The 11,725-nt window shown below is 43.2% G+C and overlaps 1 long non-coding RNA gene across 1 annotated transcript; it reads right to left on the bottom strand.

The window, feature by feature from the left end:
- Positions 1-8,738: 8,738 nt before the first annotated feature.
- LOC140845491 (uncharacterized) lies at positions 8,739-10,883 on the bottom strand. The gene is made up of 3 exons (XR_012124290.1): positions 10,805-10,883; positions 9,708-9,855; positions 8,739-9,071 (listed from the first exon to the last, which is right to left on the bottom strand). It is a non-coding gene; the product is annotated as an uncharacterized lncRNA (long non-coding RNA).
- Positions 10,884-11,725: the final 842 nt, after the last annotated feature.

Here is an 11,725-nt window from a genome sequence, read left to right as displayed (position 1 = left end):
TGTTCATTGATCCATTGATTATTTAGTAGCATGTTGTTAAGCCTCCATGTGTTTGTGAGCCTTTTTGTTTTCTTTGTAGAATTTATTTCTACTTTCATACCTTTGTGGTCTGAAAAATTGGTTGGTAGAATTTCAATATTGTGGAATTTACTGAGGCTCTTTTTGTGAGCTAGTATGTGGTCTATTCTGGAGAATGTTCCATGTGCACTTGAGAAGAATGTATATCCTGTTGCTTTTGGATGTAAAGTTCTATAGATGTCTATTAGGTCCATCTGTTCTAGTGTGTTGTTCAGTGCCTGTGTGTCTTTACTTATTTTCTGCCTGGTGGATCTATCCTTTGGGGTGAGTGGTGTGTTGAAGTCTCCTACAATGAATGCATTGCAGTCTATTTCCCTCTTTAGTTCTGTTAGTATTTGCTTCACATATGCTGGTGCTCCTGTATTGGGTGCATATATATTTAGAATGGTTATATCCTCTTGTTGGACTAAGCCCTTTATCATTATGTAGTGGCCTTCTTTATCTCTTGTTACTTTCTTTGTTTTGAAGTCTATTTTGTCTGATATTAGTACTGCAACCCCTGCTTTCTTCTCACTGTTGTTTGCCTGAAATATGTTTTTCCATCCCTTGACTTTTAGTCTATGCTTATCTTTGGGTTTAAGGTGAGTTTCTTGTAAGCAGCATATAGATGGGTCTTGCTTTTTTATCCATTCTATTACTCTATGTCTTTTGATTGGTGCATTAAGTCCATTTACATTTAGGGTGACTATTGAAAGATATGTACTTATTGCCATTGCAGGCTTTAGATTCGTGGTTACCAAAGGTTCAAGGTTAGCTTCTTTAGTATCTTACTGCCTAACTTAGCTCGCTTATTGAGCTGTTATATACACTGTCTGGAGAGTCTTTTCTTCTCTCCCTTCTTATTCCTCCTCCTCCATTCTTCATATGTTGTGTGTTTTGTTCTGTGCTCTTTTTAGGGGTGCTCCCATCTAGAGCAGTCCCTGCAGGATGCCCTGTAGAGGTGGTTTGTGGGAAGCAAATTCCCTCAGCTTTTGCTTGTCTGGGAATTGTTTGATCCCACCATCATATTTAAATGATAGTCGCGCTGGATACAGTATCCTTGGTTCAAGGCCCTTCTGTTTCATTGCATTAAGTATATCATGCCATTCTCTTCTGGCCTGTAGGGTTTCTGTTGAGAAGTCTGATGTTAGCCTGATTGGTTTTCCTTTATAGGTGACCTTTTTCTCTCTAGCTGCCTTTAAAACTCTTTCCTTGTCCTTGATCCTTGCCATTTTAATTATTATGTGTCTTGGTGTTGTCCTCCTTGGATCCTTTCTGTTGGGGGTTCTGTATAATTCCATGGTCTGTTCGATTATTTCCTCCCCCAGTTTGGGGAAGTTTTCAGCAATTATTTCTTCAAAGACACTTTCTATCCCTTTTCCTCTTTCTTCCTCTTCTGGTATCCCTATAATACGAATGTTTTTCCTTTTGTATTGGTCACATATTTCTCTTAGTGTTGTTTCATTCCTGGAGATCCTTTTATCTCTCTCTCTGTCAGCTTCTATACGTTCCTGTTCTCTGGCTTCTATTCCTTCAATGGCCTCTTGCATCTTATCCATTCTGCTTATAAATCCTTCCAGGGATTGTTTCACTTCTGTGATCTCTTTCCTGACATCTGTGATCTCCTTCCGGACTTCATCCCACTGCTCTTGCATTTTTCTCTGCATCTCATCCCACTGCTCTTGCATTTTTCTCTGCATCTCATCCCATTGCTCTTGCATTTTTTTCTGCATCTCTGTCAGCATGTTCATGATTTTTATTTTGAATTCTTTTTCAGGAGGACTAGTTAGGTCTGTCTCCTTCTCAGGTGTTGTCTCTGTGATCTTTGTCTGCCTGTAGTTTTGCCTTTTCATGGTGATAGAGATAGTTTGCAGAGCTGGTACAAGTGACCGCTGGAAGAGCTTCCCTTCTTGTTGGTTTGTAGCCTTTTCCTGGGAGAATCGCGACCTCTAGTGGCTTGTGCTGGGCAGCTGTGTGCAGACAGGGCTTCTGCTTCCTGCCCAGTTGCTTTGGGGTTTATCTCCGCTGTTGCTGTGGGCTTGGCCTGGCTGGGGCTGTTCCTCCAAAATGGTGGAGCCCCGTTGGAGGGGGAGCAGCCAGGAGACTATTTATCTCCGTAAGGGGCCTCTGTGCTCCCTGCTGCCCAGGGGGTTAGAGTGCCCAGAGATCCCCAGATTCCCTGCTTCTGGTCTAAGTGACCTGTCCTGCCCCTTTAAGATTTCCAAAAAGCACTCTCCAAACCAAAACAACAACAGCAACAATGAGAGAGGGAACAGAAAGAAAGAGAAAAAAAAAAAAGGAAAAAAAAGGAAAAAACAAGCGATTTTTTTTTTTTTTTTGTCCTCAGGTGCCGGTCCCAGGCACCCGCTCACTGGTCCTGCTGCCCTGTCTCCCTAGCACCAGGGTCCCTGTCCTTTCAAGGCTTCCAAAAAGCACCCACCCACCGGTCCGGCAGGGAAGGAACGCTCAATATTCTTTGTCCTCAGGCACTGGTCCCACGCACCCGCTCACCAGTCCCGCCGCCCTGCCTCCCTAGCACCGGGGTCCCTGTCCCTTCAAGGCTTCCAAAAAGCACTCGGCAAAAAGAGAGAAAAAAAAGGGGAAAAACACGCGATTTCTTCCGTCCTCAGGTGCTGGTCTCAGGCACCCACCCACCGGTCCCACAGGGAAAAATGCGGGATATTCTTTGTCCTCAGGTGCCGGTCCCAGGCACCCGCTCACCAGTCCCGCCGCCCTGCCTCCCTAGCACCGGGGTCCCTGTCCCTTTTAGGCTTCCAAAAAGCACTCGCAGAAAAGAGAAAAAAAAAAGGGGAAAAACGCGCGATTTCCTCTGTCCTCAAGTGCCGGTCTCAGGCACCCGCCCACCGGTCCCGCAGGGAAAAACGGGGGATAATCTTTGTCCTCAGGCGCCGGTCCCAGCCACCCGCTCACCAGTCCCGCCACTGTGCCTCCCTAGCACTGGGGTCCCCGTCCCTTCAAGGCTTCCAAAAAGCGCTCGCCCAAAAGAGAAAAAAAAAAAAAAGGGGAAAAACGCGCGACCTCCTCCGTCCTCAGGCACTGGTCTCAGGCACCCGCCCCCAGGTCTCGCAGGGAGAAACGCGGGATATTGTTTGTCCTCCGGCGCCGTTCCCAGGCACCTCCTCACCGGTCCCGCCACCCTGCCTCCCCAGCAACGGGGGCCCGTCCCTCTAAGGCTTCCAAAAAGCGCTCGCCAAAAAAAAAACCGCTCCGGTTTCTCTCCACCCGCCGGGAGCCGGGGGGAGGGGCGCTCGGGTCCCGCCGGGCTGGGGCTTGTATCTTACCCCCTTCACAAGGCGCTGGGTTCTTGCAGGTGTGGATGTGGTCTGGATGTTGTCCTGTGTCCTGTGGTCTCTATTTTAGGAAGATTTTTCTTTGTTATATTTTCATAGCTCTATGTGTTTTTGGGAGGAGATTTCCACTGCTCTACTCACGCCGCCATCTTGGCTCCCCAGCCCTCTTCTTTTTTAAGAGACACAGTTTCTTCCCGTAGAACCTATAAAGAACAGACTAAGAGCTGGGCTTCTTTTACTGCTTGGTTTGGGTTCACATCTCACATCTGAAAATGCAGGAAGAAAGGTGTTCCAATGTTATTTGACCCAATCCTTGCTTCAATTCTCCTAGCATTTATCTCTCTTGTGTATAAAAAGCTTCTTTTGAAGTCAGAACTCCAGGCATGGAGGAAGAAAATTCGTCAAGAGAATTGAATTCAGAAAGATTAAAATGTAGAGTTTTAATAAAGCTGTAGCTGACACATGTCAAGGAGATAAAAGGAAGATTTTAGATTCTAAGAACAGTGCCTGAACTATGAAACACTACTTTAAAAATACATATTATTTTGACTGAAATTTGTAGAGGTAAAAAATCAATATAATCAACCACTCTAGTAAAAGGATGCATTGAGAGAATGTAGTTGGCCCTACAGTGTTCATTTTTTAAATGGAGAAAAAAAATGAAAGATTTCGCTGAACACATTTCTAATATATTTTCTAACAGGCCATATTTCTAAGTGTACTTAACCTAGAGAATCATCTCTTTCCAATTTTATTTGGAGCTATTCCTACACAAACACCTTTATTAACTCTAAATGAAAGTTGATAAATCATCCCCATATACCAACACAGTTGTGTTTAGGTTATCAGGGTCCTTAAGAGGTTTGAATGAATCATTTGGAAATGATCAGTTAATCTCTCTTCAGAAAAATACAATTATATTAAAAGTTCATGCTTATATAGAGAAAAGAGATGAAATTCTGAGATTCATTTCAACATTTACCCTATCTCATTAATATTTTTTATACAACTCCCTAAACTACAGAATGCATTTTTATTTGCCTTCAAATAAAAATTCCTCCCAGAGTATCATTGAAAATGATTGCCAATAACACAAGTCAGTCCATACTTTCCAAATCTAAGATAATCCAGAGGTGTTTTCGTGACAAATTTGCCCTGATTTTTCTGATTTGTGTAATTATAAGGAAAGTTCAAGTTTAGAAAAAAAACTTTTTAATTGCAAATGATATGTTTATTATTACTCTTCCTAACTTTGAAATAGCCATCAGAAGCATAAAGATGATGAAAATTTTTGTTTTTTCATCAACTTCCTGCTTAATAAATTCTTATTGCCAAATAAAACCTTAAGTTTGGTATTTTCCTTGACTTAGTCTCAGGAAAAAAAGCACAGATTTAAGTTCCCCTCTCCTTTGCTCATTTCTCATGTATATAAAGGACACCAGGGGAGAGATGATTTCAGGGAGAAGTGGTCAATCCCATCTCACCAGGCAGAGTCCAGGACATGCCGAGGCGTCCAGGTAGCCCAGCGCGCCGGGTGGTTGGCCGGCCTGGTCTGAAGCTCGGAGGAGCAGCACAGGGTCAGAATGTGGACTCCGGGCTCCTGGCCTCCAGCTCTATTAGAACCCACTGATGATGACTGAAGTGGTAGAAGTGTATGGGATCGCCCAGCAAGGAGGGATAAATGGAAATGTGAGGGTCTGAGGACCAGGGCCAGAGTTGAGATGGTCAGAGGAGAAAAACCAGATAGGGAGAGGAAGGAAAAAGCAGTGCCACTGGGTCCAAAAAAGAGAAGGTATCAAATGGTAAAGAATATCCCATCATGTTTAAAGCTGTTGGGAAGTCAAGTAAAATGAACAGTGGAGACTGACCATTGAACTGAAGACTGGCCATTGAGATTAAGCAAAGACAGTTTGTAGCAAACTGGTGAAAGCAAGGGGAGGGGAAGAAGTGGGAGGAAGAATTGTAAATCGTTTTTTTGAGATTTTTGGCTCTGAAGAGGTAGAGTGAGATACTGCAGATGTTTGAGGGGGTATGGTGACTAAGGGAGGCGCAGGGCTGTTTGTCATGAAGATCAAGGTCGTAAGGGTGACCCAGAGGCAGACACAAGACATAGGATCCAGAGGTAAAGGGTCTGGCCATGCAATTTGCAAAACATAAGTATCCCCACTTTCCAGGAAAAGCAAAAAGACAAAGGAATCTGATGCTGGGGACGGGGAGAGCCAAACATGCATTCAGTTCCTAAGTCCACCTCCTATTAGCTCTGTCTTTTGGCAAGTTTCTGCATTTGGAGTAGAGATGATTACATCTGCTGTAAAGACGTGGGGAGGCACGTATACAGGGCAAGTATGAAGTGTCGGCCGCACAGCACGGCACACAGCGAGTGCTCTGGGGAGCGGTGGTTTGGGATGTGTGACTGTGATGATTGTGCTTGTGGAGGGAGCTCTGCTGTTAGTGAGGCACAGAGCCAGCCACTACCCCGACGTGACACCTCCAGATTCAGCGTCTCTCAAGAGAAAGTAAAAACTGCTTTGAAGAAAATGGACAAGAGAATACATCATGTTGAAATTTGTGGGGTGCAGCAAAAATAGTGGTTTAGAAGGATATTATAGCATTGAAGGAATATATTGGAAATGGAAAAATCTCCAAAGTCAGTAATGTATGTATTCACTTTAGGAAACCATAAAAAGAAGAGTAAGTTAAACTCAAAGTAAGCAAAACAAAATTAATAATGAAACATTATGGAAATGGCAATGGAAATCAATGAAACTGAAAACATGAAAACAATAGAGAAAAATCAATGAAACCAAGAGCTGTTTCTTTAAAAAGAGCAATTTAAAAAAAAGGTCCCCTACCTAGATTAACAAAGAAGAAAAGAGAGAGGACACAAATTATTAATATCAGAAATGAAAGAAGGGCCATCACTACAGACCCCATGGAAATGAAAAGAATAATAAAGGAATATTAAGAACAACTCTACGCCCACAGATCTGATGACTTAGATGAAATGGACCAATATCCAGAAAGACACCATGCTTCTCCTGAGGCAGGGATTGCCACAGTTGTATCTGTTCCTCTCTGGTTTTTCCTTAACTTCTGTGCTTGATCCTTTTATCATAGATTTAAGAATTGTAGATTTTTCTGTTGCTTAGCTAGAGGCCTATGGTGTAGTGAGGTATGTTTACATGGTTCTCCAAAGAATGATTTTCCCGAAGTTTTCATCCTCAGCCTTCTCTTTTTCTTCTTAAAATCTTGTCTCACTATCAGAATTTTAACTATCAGCTCTGTGAAGAGAATGTGTCTTCCTATATCTGTGTCTTCAGTCACCAAAACTCCTGGGTCACTGCCACTGACCCAGTGACAGAATCCACTGTCTGAAGACTACTTCTCCCAAAATGATCCACAGTTATCTGGGCTTCAGAGTCTATAAACGAAACTCATTTTCTTTGTTCCCTTCAGCTCCTGAGGACATCTTCAGGACATACAAATTCTGCTTAATGTGCCGCTGTTCTCCATCATGAAAATCTAAAATTTTAAAAGATGTCACTCCTTCTTTTCCCTTAGTTTTTAAGTCCAGGACATAGTTTAAGTACTGCACAATGGTTCTCGACTTTACCCCACTTTGTCTCTACTGTGCCTGGCTCAGGATTTTCTCTCTCCCCAAACTAATTCAACCGTCTCTGAAAAATGTCTCCCTGCTTTGTGGTTCTTGGACAAATTCACCCAGAACATGAGTCCCTGAGCTACAGAGAAGTCCTCAGAAGCTAAACGCAATTTCGTGCAGCTGGATTATATCATTTAGGTGATGCCCATATCCTAGTGTCTGACTTTTGCCTTCCTCATTTTTTTTTAACTTAGAATAAGCTTCAGAGTTACGTCTGAAGGCCCAATTTTCTATGTTTCTTCTGTAGAGTGGAAGTTGGTGATAGGCAACTTTCTCTCAAATGAACTGATGAAGGTGGGAGGAATACATCACAAATCTAATGACATATTCACAGCCATTAAAATGGCACAAACCACTGACTCAAAAGCAGCAACACCTTTGATTCTAGTGACCAAACAGCCTGTTACTTTCATCTTCACTTTGAGCTTCTTGTTTTTTCTTCACATATGATGGCACTGGCCAGAGATTTTTACATGAGTGCAATGAATTTCATTGATCTCCTCTTCCTCTTTCACACCCTGAAGAGCCAGGTCATTTTTATTTCATCAAAGGTCATAAAGAGACATTAAATATTAATTTTTCCTGCTCAATCCCAAGTAATATCTGTTCCTTGGCTCTCACTGGGGTTCAGTCATTGAATATTATCAGCCAGGTATCTGCTGGAGTGAAGAGAAAGACGTAAGGATACTCGTCCCTCCAGCTTGTCAAAGATCGGCAGGGCTGCCCACAGTCTGGCCTGACCATCTGCAGGGAGGGGCAGCTCTGCTTCGGCTTCCAGCTTCTCCTGCCCAGCAGCTCTTTCCCCCCAGGTTCCAGGTGCCCCTCTGCCCTGGGGCCTTCACAGTTCTGCCCGCTGCTGCAGCCCTGAGGAGCCACCCTGTTATTTGTGATTTTCCAATACTGTCTCCACACCTTTGAAAATAATCCCTTTCTTAAACATTCCTCAAATACCAACTTGGACAGTGCCATGTGCTTCCTGGGGGGACCTAGATGGATTCAACCACCTGCTATGTGACCTTATGCCACTTACTTAGCTTCTATCAACCTTAGGTTTCTTATTGGAAGACTAGGAATCATATTACCTATCTTTCAGAATTTCTGTGAAAAACCAAAGAGACAGCAATCCTTTCTAAAAGCAAGAACCTCAAACTCCATATAATAAAAATATGATAACTGTGCTATCATAAAAGTACACTTCTGCATAGACAAAATGGAAAAGACAAAAGATGGGAACATTTGCCATTATACACAATAAATAGCTTAAATATATAATGAAGCTCTTACAAGTCAGTGTAAAAAACTAGATAATGAATCTAATAGAAAAATGGCTAAATACAATCAGTGAGAGGAAAAAGTACAAATGGGTTAAACATTTTTAAAAGATGCTCAGCCACAAATATAAGAAAAGGAAGTGCAAATTCAACCCACAATGACATTTGTTTTTTAACCTATCAAAATAAAAAAGATTAAAAAGTAGGATAATACATTCCATTAATGAGGATGTTGGGAAATCCGAACTCTCATACATTATTGACAGGAATACAAATTGGTACAACCTCTTTGGAGTGAAATTTAAGAATATCTAATAAAAAAAAAGTGGACACATCCTCTGGGCCGGGAATTCCACTTCCAGGAATTAGTTTTCTAGTTGTACTTACACAAGCAAATGAAGACACAGGTGAGGATCTTCATCACAGCGTCCCGGGCAGGCTCAAGGGCAGGAGACACCCTTACCTTCCACCAGCGTGGGGCTAGCATGGAGCTTTGACTGCAGAGCCCAGCTAAGCTGGAACTAGGTTTCCCGGCTCCCTCCCTTGCACGTTTCTGGATTAGGGCTCATCAAGGAAATAAACGAGGGCCCCGAGCAGGGGTGCAGTGTATGCCGAGTCTGAAGATGGGTGTACAGCGGTTGCACCTTGCATGCAGGCTGCTCACCAATTTACGGTGTAGTAGTAGCTCATTTCCTCCTGCAGGTTCTCTGCATCCTCGCCAGCTACAAGGCCGTCTGGAGGTAAAGGGCGCCAGCTTATCCTGCAGGTCTCCTTGATGACCAACAACAGAGGCGATGAGACAAAGACGTGGTTTCCCTTTAGGCTCACATGCTGCGGTTTGTCGCCCCACCCCACCAGCCTTCGGTCTGGCTGCAGACTCTACTGACTTCCAACCGAGCACCGTTTGCGAGTCCCCGTGCATACATTGGCTGTCCCCCCAGCCCCCAGACTGCAGAAGGTCTAATTCTTGGTCACTCAGAGTAGCCCTGCTTCCCTGATCAAACCCCAAATGGTACCATTCTTTTCACAAATCACTAGGATTATATAGCCATCAAAAATGATCAAGTCTTTCTCTCTATGAACATAAAGCAACATGCAAGATAATATGAAAAGAGTGAGGCTTGGAAAAATTAATATTGATGCTACTTTTTGCATTTGTAAGAAAAGTGGGGAAATGCATACACATGCACTCCCCACTATTATGTACATATGTCCCATATCCGGGATGCTTCCTGGGAGGACACATAAAAAAAAACAAAAGCAGCTCTTCTCCTGGGGAAAAGATCTGGGAGTCATAGGGAGGGCACTATTTCAATGTCTGTCTTTCATACTGTTTGATTTTTTCCCATGTGCTTGTATTAATTTTTCAAATAGCAATAGTGACATTTTAAAAATGAAATAACTCACTGAACTCTCACTGCAAAAATCTTCTGAGCGTAAGGGTGCTCAGTAAACATCTATTTCCTCACAGTCCTGAGGGAGGGTCTCTCAGCCTCTATGTAGATTTGTCCTGTGTGTCTTTCCTGGGTGAGACAGCGTGATGCTGTGAGCAGAGCTACAGACAAGAGGAACAGAAGGGACCAGAATGAGGAGCTGTTCATTCACTTCCATGGATCTGAGAGCCAGTGACTGAGCTGAAAGCAAGGGCATTGCATGAGGTTAGTTGTTGCAATAGAAAGAGGTACTCAGCAGCCTGTTGAAGCCGGGAAGGAGGAGAGGACCTTGTATGAATAACAGTGTGCAGGGTGGACAGAGCCACCCCCATGGCTGCCAGCTTCTACATTTGACTTATGTTTCCCTGAAAAGGGGGAGTAGTCACTCATTATGGGAACATTTGAAATGCCTATCATGTAAAAAACATCTCAAATGCTGAATTCTGCTTTGTTTATAGCTAAAAAACTTGAAGCATTATCTTGGTATGTGTACATATTGTGTGTGTATGTGTGTGTGTGTGTGTGTGTGACCTTAGGAACATATATATGTGTATTTTTATTTATAAAAATAAAAAGAAGTTCCTCTGAAGTCACAGGTAGGAAGATATGCAATCTTGTTTAACATACACCAGCAAAACATGTTTATGGCAGATTATAAATGTTGTGAACTATTCACACACAAATATAAAATACTCTTGTAAAAATATAACTTAAAAAGTACATTGCCTTGAATGAGGCATATTTTTGGCTAACTGACCATAGAAATAAAAGTCATATATTGTTGGCTATTGGCAGAGATCCTCCTGTACCCTGACGTCAGAAACATTCCGTTCTTTTCAAGTCACTTCCTCAGAGTTATTCCAACAGGATTTCAACTCTGTGACTTCAGTACACAGAGCCATCCCTCCTCCTTCCTCCCTTGGGAAGGTCCCACCCCTCTAAGGAGAGTGGGGTTATGTTTGAAGGGAAATAATAGGGAAGATGGACTCCAAGACTGTACCAGAAAGAAGACAGGACAGATACGGGCTGGGAAGAGCTCTGCTGGTGTGGATTAAGAATTGACAGAATTACCAGGGGTCTCCAAAATCTGCCGCACCACATTCCTGTCTGCTTCCAAGGCTGCCATTCAGCCTCGTCTTGCCCCAGAGCTCTACAGGGAAGCAGAGTAACAGAAGAGCCATATTTCAGAAATGAAGCAAAATACTTTAAAATGCCTATAATACCATGATTGTTCTCTGTAAGACCAAAGTGAGCAACGGCCTTTCAGTTCTGAACATCTAAACAGAACTGTATGTCATGTGCAGCATGGACTCGGCACACACTCCAAACTCACATCCACAGACATTAAAACAATTGCTAATTTAAAACAAATAAGTAAAGCTGCCAATACATACTTACATCATAACTGCAATCTCTTTGAGATGGGTGTGGTTTTCTGTGCTGGTTACTCCTGGCAAATCAGACATCAAGCTTTCCAGGGGGGGTTTCCTTTTGATGTACCAACTGGGGGTCAGAAGGCATTTTTGAGAAGAACAGGCCTGGTGGGCAGTGCTGGCCTGCGGTGGCGCCTCTTACCCCTCATCACTCATGAGTATTACACCATCATTGCTGCCAGGCATCTGCAGACAACCTTTCCTCCACAGTCAGGTTAGAAGTGGTTTTGTAAATGGATTAGAAACAGCACAGATATGGATCACTTCACACAGCACCAAAGTGCAGTCATCTCAAGGGGAACAGGGGAACTTCCCTGTAATTCACGACAACACTAGGTGAAGGTATAAGGCCAACCATGAAGAATGGCTTATTTGCCTGACACCATAGGGAATATTAGGTAAGCAAAGAGCATTTCCATGCCCAGGTTACAAGGCCAACATGGCCTCATTGCTGGAGGTCTGAGGTTAATGAATCCGGCTCCAGATGGTCATGCTGCCCAGGGGCTGATGCGCATGTTTATTTTCTGGAGGGAAACTAATCAAGTCAGAGCAAAGAGTT

Source organism: Manis javanica, chromosome 13 (genome assembly GCF_040802235.1).
Source record: "Manis javanica isolate MJ-LG chromosome 13, MJ_LKY, whole genome shotgun sequence".
NCBI lineage: Eukaryota > Metazoa > Chordata > Mammalia > Pholidota > Manidae > Manis > Manis javanica.
This window is presented reverse-complemented; position numbering and strand designations above follow the sequence as displayed.